Here is a 7,876-nt window from a genome sequence, read left to right as displayed (position 1 = left end):
GTATACAGAGTGAACTTCCCCAGGCGAGGATTAGCCAGCGAATATCAGGACGCGAGGGCCTGAGGGCGGGGGACGGAAAGCCATGCTGAGAGGCATTCAGCCGGGTGGGGAGGGCGGCCAGGTCATGGAGGCTGAGACACGGTGGAAAGGACCAGGGATGGGAGGCACAGGACTCCACGTGGAGCGGCCTCTGGGGCCGGACATCGCCAGGGGCCTCCGTCTCGCTTCCCCGCCCTCCGCCCTCCAGCCTGGAGATCCCAGGGGCTACTGTATCGCCACCTCCTGCCACCTCTGCCATCACATCTCACGGACTCCAGCTCCAGCCTTTCAGTTCTTGTGTCTGCATGCGATGGTATAGTAGTTCCTGTGTCCATATGGGATGGTATAATAGTTAATCCTCACAATCTTCCTGGTTAACATTCTCACCCTTTGCTTTTTCCACATGAGAACTTTCATGTACCGCATGTTTAACCAGTTTTTAAATGTTCCACATTGTATTTATCTGAAATACAATCATTGCTCTAGGGTTTCTTGAGGCCCAGAGTGAAATATCAGCATTTTAATTCCCATGAAGAGAAAAGCCCTCCTGCTCCGAGAAAGAGGGAGAGGTGGAGGAAGAGGGGAGGAGAGGTGGAAGGGGGAGCAGGGACAGAGGAGGTCGGAGGCCAGCGTACCCCTGTCCAGCACACACAGTGACTCCCTGGTTAATTCAGGACACGCTGCTGCCAGGGATGAATTATCATCACAGCTACTTTAACATTTATTGATTCTTTGACTCAAAAAACATAAAAGTTTTACCAACTTAATGTTCCAGAGACAAAACCATATCACCCCAGGATGAAATTCAGGCATAGAGAAGCTTGTCTTCACCACGTTACCCGGGAGGCTGTCAGGCATGCCATGAAAATTATTTATCATTTAAAAGAATGTAAATCAGAGCCCCCCTGTGAGGCAAATGCTGCCCTGGGGGAAGGAAATATAAGCCAGGTAGTATCCTGCCCTCAGAGGATAGAGCATCTCATTAATTTCCCATGATTGTAAATATAGTCAAAGAATGTACTTATGCCAACGGTGTATGAGCATCCCTTTGTCTCCACAACCTCGCTACCATCTGTTAGTTTTTGACTTCTTAGTAGTAGCCATCGTGATTGGTGATAGATGGTATCTCATCATGGTTTTGATTGGAAGACAGTGTGGCAGTTCCTCAAAGACCTAAACACAGAACTACCGTTCAACCCAGCAGTCCCATTACTGGATATATACCTGAAGAAATATTATCATTCTGTTGTAAAGACGCATGCACGGGTATGTTCATTGCAGCCCTATTCACAATAGCAAAGACATGGAGTCAACCTAAACGCCCATCAGTGGTAGACTGGATAAAGAAAATGTGGTACATATACACCAAGGAATACTATACAGCCATAAAAAAGAATGAGATCATGTCCTTTGCAGGGGCATAGATGCAGCTGGAGGCCATTTTCCTCAGCAAACTAACACAGACACAGAAAACCAAACACTGTATGTCCTCACTTATAAGTGAGAGCTAAATGATGAAAACACACAGACACATAGAGGGGAACAACACATTGGGACCTATTGGAGGTTGGAGGGTGGAAGAAGGGAGAGGATCAGGAAAAATAACTAACGGGTATGAGGCTTAATACCCGGGTGATAAAATAAGCAGTACAACAAACCTCCATGATACGTGTTTACTTGTGTAACAAACCTGCACATGTATCCCTGAACTGAAAATAAAAGTTAAAAAAAGAATGTCCTTGGGTCACTCTGGTAAGCAATGGTGCCTTCCATGCTGAGCCCAAGCTGTGTGGCCTCTGCTGGTGACCCAGACTCTCTGGGGGTGACCCAGGCTTTCTGGGGGTGACCCAGACTCTCCGGGGGTGACCCAGGCTCTCTGGGGGTGACCCAGGCTCTCGGGGCCTTTCCCACCACTGTCCTTGTCTTTCCTGAGCTCTATCGTGACGTGATGATGTCATTGCCTCTGGGTCTGAACTCGTATCCTAACGTGATGATGTCATTGCCTCTGAGTCTGAACTCGTATCCTGACGTGATGATGTCATTGCCTCTGGGTCTGAGCTCTATCCTGACGTGATGATGTCATTGCCTCTGGGTCTGAGCTCTATCGTGACGTGATGATGTCATTGCCTCTGAGTCTGAACTCGTATCCTGACGTGATGATGTCATTGCCTCTGAGTCTGAGCTCTATCGTGACGTGATGATGTCATTGCCTCTGAGTCTGAACTCGTATCCTGACGTGATGATGTCATTGCCTCTGGGTCTGAGCCCTACTCCTTGGCAGTTCCTTCTCTAACCCTGTAATGGCTTCTGTTTGCCTAGACTTGAAATGTCCCTCTTCAGAAAGGATCAATCTGTCATGTTCTTTGCTTCAACCTCTATAATTGCCCATGGATGACTCATCTTGGGATGAATAGTATTATTAAATTTTTAGCTCAGGCCTCCCTCCTGAGTCCCGCTCCGTGCAGCAGTCACTGTGTATTTGCGCATTCATCACTGTCATCATCACCACTGACGTCAGCCCCATCACTGACACTTTACACGGCTTAAAGCATTTTCAGTTTTAAACTCGTGTGTGGCCGTTACCTCACTGTATCCACCTAAAACTTCCGTGAGTTAGATACTATTTCCACTTGACTTTTCCAATCAACACATGTTTATTTCGGGTGCTCTGTGATGAGAAAATATTAAATGACCTTATCCTGGGACACAAGTGATTCAATCTGGTTGAGAAGACAAACACATTTGCAGATAATTTTAATGGAGTGAAATGTGTACAAAGAGATTTATAAAATGTTAGAACGTGGGTCCAGTGCAACTTGGTCGAGGATACAAGGTGAGCCCTTCTGGGGATAAGCCTTAAAGCGATCAGGCATTACCCACATGTGTAGATGGAGAAAGAAGCCGTTCCACACAGACGCCAGCTCAAAGGCTTGGGGTGAGAAATGCCAAGTAGGGGCATTCTAGGCAGTCTGAAGTTACAGAACATAAAAGTCGAGGCATGGACGGCCATTTGTGGGGCTGGACAGAGGAGCATGGGGTATGTTAGGAAAGCTCGTGCTGCTAGGCCGAGGAACTGCAGCTTGTCGGCAGGTGAAGGGAGCCTGTTAAGCCGTGTCCAGCAACAACTGACGTGGTCCTGCTTGTGTTCCAGGTGAAGCGTCTGGTCATTGAGCAGAGGGTGAGTGTTATCAGAACAAACCTGAAAGCCTAGAGTGCAGACAGGCTGCTGTGTAGCAGGAGGTGGTATCAGCTTGAGCCCGGGAGAGTGTAGAGGCAGCAAGGAGCAGGCGTCCCTGAGGCTCAGGAAGTGAGGCAGGAGGCTCTGATGCTGCATCACAGAAGGTCCAGGGCGTGATGGGGAACAGGGATGCGGACGGCTGAGGAGCCTCGACCACACCGTGTGAGAGCTGTGTAATAATGTGAATCCCAATGTCATCTGTTGAAATATTACCTGACTATTAAGAGGTATTTCTTTTTGTATCTTTTCTAGCAAAATAAATAAAATTCTTAATACAGCATATCCCCTATTCATGGGAGGTATGTTCCAAGACCCCCGGTGGATGCCTGAAACTATGAATAATACCAGATCCTACATATACCCTGTGTTTCGTATATGTACTTACTGATGATAAAGTTTATTTCCAAATCTGGCACAGTAAGAGCTTAACAATGATAACCAATAGTAAAATAGAATTATTGTGACAATGTGCTGTAATGAAAGCCGTGTGACTCTGGCCTTTCTCTGTCTCAGCATATCCTACTGCACTGTGCTCACCCTTCTTTGCGGGCTGACACGAGGGGGTGTGATGCCCACGTGACAAGGTTCAGTGCGGTGAGTGATGCTGGCACCGTGGCCTGGCTCGGCTGCAGCTGTCTCCCGAGGAGACACAGAAGGAGGGTCCCTGCTTCCATCATACAGCCTGGCGGTGCTGGTGGCTGACGTCAGGAGCAGGTGATGTGGATACCGGGCAGGAGCACAGACCCTGGGTCTGCTGGAGACGGGAGATCGTGGCCCGGGCAGAATAGAGCGAGATTTCATCACGCTACTCAGAATAACGCACAACTTAAAACTCGTGAATTGTTTATTTCTGGAATTTTTTATTTAATATTTTCCAGCGGACCACAGAAAGGGAAACTGGATAAGAGGGGACGACTATCACTGCAAAGCCATCATACACACTCAGCGGTGGCTTCTCAGAACCCGGGGGCCATTGAGCTACATGGCAGCCACCACACAGCAGCCTCTTTAATTTCCACAGGCATGTGTGTGCACACACACACACACAAACATGCACACACAAATCCACACATGCCCGTGCACACACACAGATACGCATACACACACATGCACACACACACATTGCCTTTTCTTTGGCAATTGGGTCAGTGTGAACTTGTGGACACTTAGCTGCACCAACTTGGAGTTACCCGTGAACCTGCAGAGGCTGATGTCATCCGTTGGGGAAAAACATTTGGAATGGTCTGAACGTGGCAGGCCCTGCTGTGTTGGAGACAGAAGCCTTTCCGCAGGGACCTTTCACGAACCATTACTTTAAAGTCACTTAGTCCTCACAACCACTTCATGCTGAACCTTCCCGAGCTAACAGGGAGGAAACTCAGGCCTAAGGTGTTTCAGTGATGGATGCATAGATTCCCAGGGAGCAGTCACGATGCGGGGTTCAGCCTCATCTGATTCCAGGGCTCACACTCTGTCCAGCACCCATGGTTTCTGCCCTTGAGGAGTTTCTTGTCTGAAATAAATATTACATTATGGACTGGAAAGCCACATGACAGCACTGAATAAGAAAACTACGTGAGTCCTGAGCCTCAAAAATAGAAAAGGATTTTCATTGCAAAGATATTTAAGTTGAATTGTGAGAGGATTGGAGTGCACAGCTGATGGTGTGATGAGGTCAGTGTGTGCACAATGGAGAGAGCACTCGAGACAGGAAGGAAAGGAAGTCAGAGACATCACAAATTGTGTTGCATGTCAGAGAAGGGGACACATTCACTGAGGCTGAGGCACGACTTGAAAGGCAGGTAGAGCCACCTGACCTCACACCTGCAATCCATGCCTGATACGCACCCTCCCTCTCTGCTGGACTCTTCCTGCCGCACTCTCGTCCTCTTGCCGGCTTCCTCTCTCCCTCTCTAGAAACTAAGTGGCATGAGCACAGGCGTCCTGAGGCCTGGCTCCTAGGATGACCTGGACACAGCGACACTTGCCCAATCTTTGGTGAATCAATGGATTTAAACGTAGCAAAGCAGGGAGAAGTCAGAGGAATTTTTTAAAGCAGGAAAAAACTATAAAAACATGTGTTTTGCCTCAGTGAGTGGGTGCCCGGAGCAGGGAGAGCCTCAGAGAACAAGGGCATGTGAATAGCATGAGGGTCCTGGCTGAGGGGCTCCAAGCTCAGTCCAGAACGGCACTCCCCGCGTTCCTAGCCTGCCCACAGCATACAAGAGAGGCCTGAGGACTGCAGGTGTGTTTACTGCACCATTTTCCTGAGCTTGGAACCCTGGAGGATAATGAGAGAACTAAGACAGTGGATATTATTCTGTTTCCCTGTTCAGGCCATTTCTGGGTCAAAGACATCGTATTAGAAGGATTGCTTAAAAGTGTTTAACAAGCACCAAGACCAGGTCATTGAGCCCCAGCGTGTTCTCTGGGAACTGCGAGGGCAGGGCATGTGGTGCTGCAGAGAGAACGGCTGTGGAGTCTGCAGAGGGAACAGGTGTAGGGTCTGCGGAGGGAAGGGGTGTGTGGTGCTGCAGAAAGACCGGGTGTGGAGTCTGCAGAGGGAACGGGTGTGGGATCTGCAAAGAGAATGGGCATGGAGTCTGCAGAGAGAATGGGCGTGGGGTCTGCAGAGGGAAGGGGTGTGGGGTCTGCAGAGAGAACGGGTGTGGGGTCTGCAGAGAGAACGGGTGTGGGGTATGCAGAGGGAAGGGGTGTGGGGTCTGCAGAGGGAAGGGGTGTGGGGTCTGCAGAGGGAACGGGTGTGGGGTCTGCAGACAGAAGGGGTGCGGGGTCTGCAGAGAGAACAGATGTGGGGTCTGCAGAAGGAACCGGTGTGGGGTCTGCCGGTCTGGGCTCCTCCTCACTCCCTGTCAGTGGCTTTGCCCTCGGGACCACTGCTGGTGGCATCTGCCCTACAGGGAGCTTTTGAACATTGAACGCATGGTGAAGGTTGGCAAATGCAGTGTGAGCACCATGTCATTGTCATCATACAGTAGAACCAGGACGAATGCTGTTCCACGTGCGCTCACGCAGACGCACTTACTGGTCTTCCAGGGTGCGGGGAGGTTGCATGTGCCGGGTCCACAGCCCCAGTCACAGTGGCTTGAAACCAACCACAGTTGCATATTTCTTGCTGTCAAGACAGTTCAGGATGCGTGTCCCATGTATGCTATGAGCTACAGGTTTACCCCCAGATCTCTGTGCCAGGAGCTACAGGCTTACCCCAGATCTGTGTGCCAGGAGCTACAGGCTTACCCCAGATCTCTGTGCCAGGAGCTACAGGCTTACCCCAGATCTGTCTGCCAGGAGCTACAGGCTTACCCCAGATCTGTGTGCCAGGAGCTACAGGCTTACCCCAGATCATGCCTGTGTGACCAGCAGGAAGAGGAAAGGAGAGACCATGAGTAAGCCACAGCTGCTTCTCAACTATTCTGAACTGGAAATAACAGACATCACTCATTTCTTCAGAGAGCAACAGTCTTGTGGACCCCTGGATGCAAGTGGGGCTGGGAACGGTGGCCCCGGCTGGGCAGCTGCTCCCAGAAGAACAGGCTGCAGGGAGGCGGCCCGCAGAGCTCTGTAAATAGAGCCCCGCTGCTGCAATTCTGTCATTCCAAAAAAGATGAAGACGCATGAGCCACATTTTAGTGTGTTAGGCAATCTCATAACTGAGTTACAATATTCAAAAACATTGCTGCAAATTAATTGATGGAATTATAAATTAAAAGTTTCTCAGCAGAAAATAAAGAAGTCTTTGTAGTTTCTTCACATGCTTCGTGTCTTGCCGAAGTCTCATCATGTTCCCGCTGACCTAATGACTAAGTTTAGACGATGCCTCCAAAAACGTAAGGCCAAGTTCTCTGTCCAGGTGCCTGTCATGTGTTTGTTTATGAATGAGTGCCTTGAATGAGGAAATGATGACACTCATCATATCTGAAACTTACAGAAATTTAGGAAAAAGTATGAATCTAAGCGGCAGAACTGAGACCTAAGGAACCTGAACCAGCAGACACAGTGGGGTGTGCCCGGGAAGAAGGCACAGTGGGGTGTGCCCGGGAAGATGGCACAGTGGGGTGTGCCCGGGAAGATGGTGGTTAAGGCGGGGCAGCAGAAACCCTGCCATTTGGTTTCTAAAAACTGCGGCTGAATAGGTCTCTCATCTCGCTGGACTTGAGAGTGGCACAGCAGGGCCACAAGCACCTGTCGGTGTCTGGTACAACCGGTGAGATGTGGGATGCACACAGCACCTGTCAGTGTCCAGCAAAGCCTGTGAGATACTGGCCTTACACAGCACCTGTCGGTGTCCAGCACAGCCGGTGAGATGCCAGCCACACACAGCACCTGTCGGTGTCCAGCACAGCCGGTGAGATGCCACCCACACAGCACTGTCAGTGTCTAGCAGATATGAAATGTTCTATTCAGAAGGACTTTTCTGAAATCACACTGGCAAAAGAGGAGGCTGGGGGCAGGCGGGCTAGAGACCAAAGGTGGTGTCTCTGGATGAAGCCTCCACACCTGTCTGGAGGGGACCGTGAAACTTCCATCAGTTTCCAGATTTTGCAAGATGTACTGTGGAAGAGAACTTGACCTGCTCTG

Source organism: Theropithecus gelada, chromosome 13, assembly GCF_003255815.1.
Source record: "Theropithecus gelada isolate Dixy chromosome 13, Tgel_1.0, whole genome shotgun sequence".
Classification (NCBI taxonomy): Eukaryota; Metazoa; Chordata; class Mammalia; order Primates; family Cercopithecidae; genus Theropithecus; species Theropithecus gelada.
The sequence above is the reverse complement of the archived record's forward strand: the minus strand, read 5'-3'. Positions refer to the sequence as shown.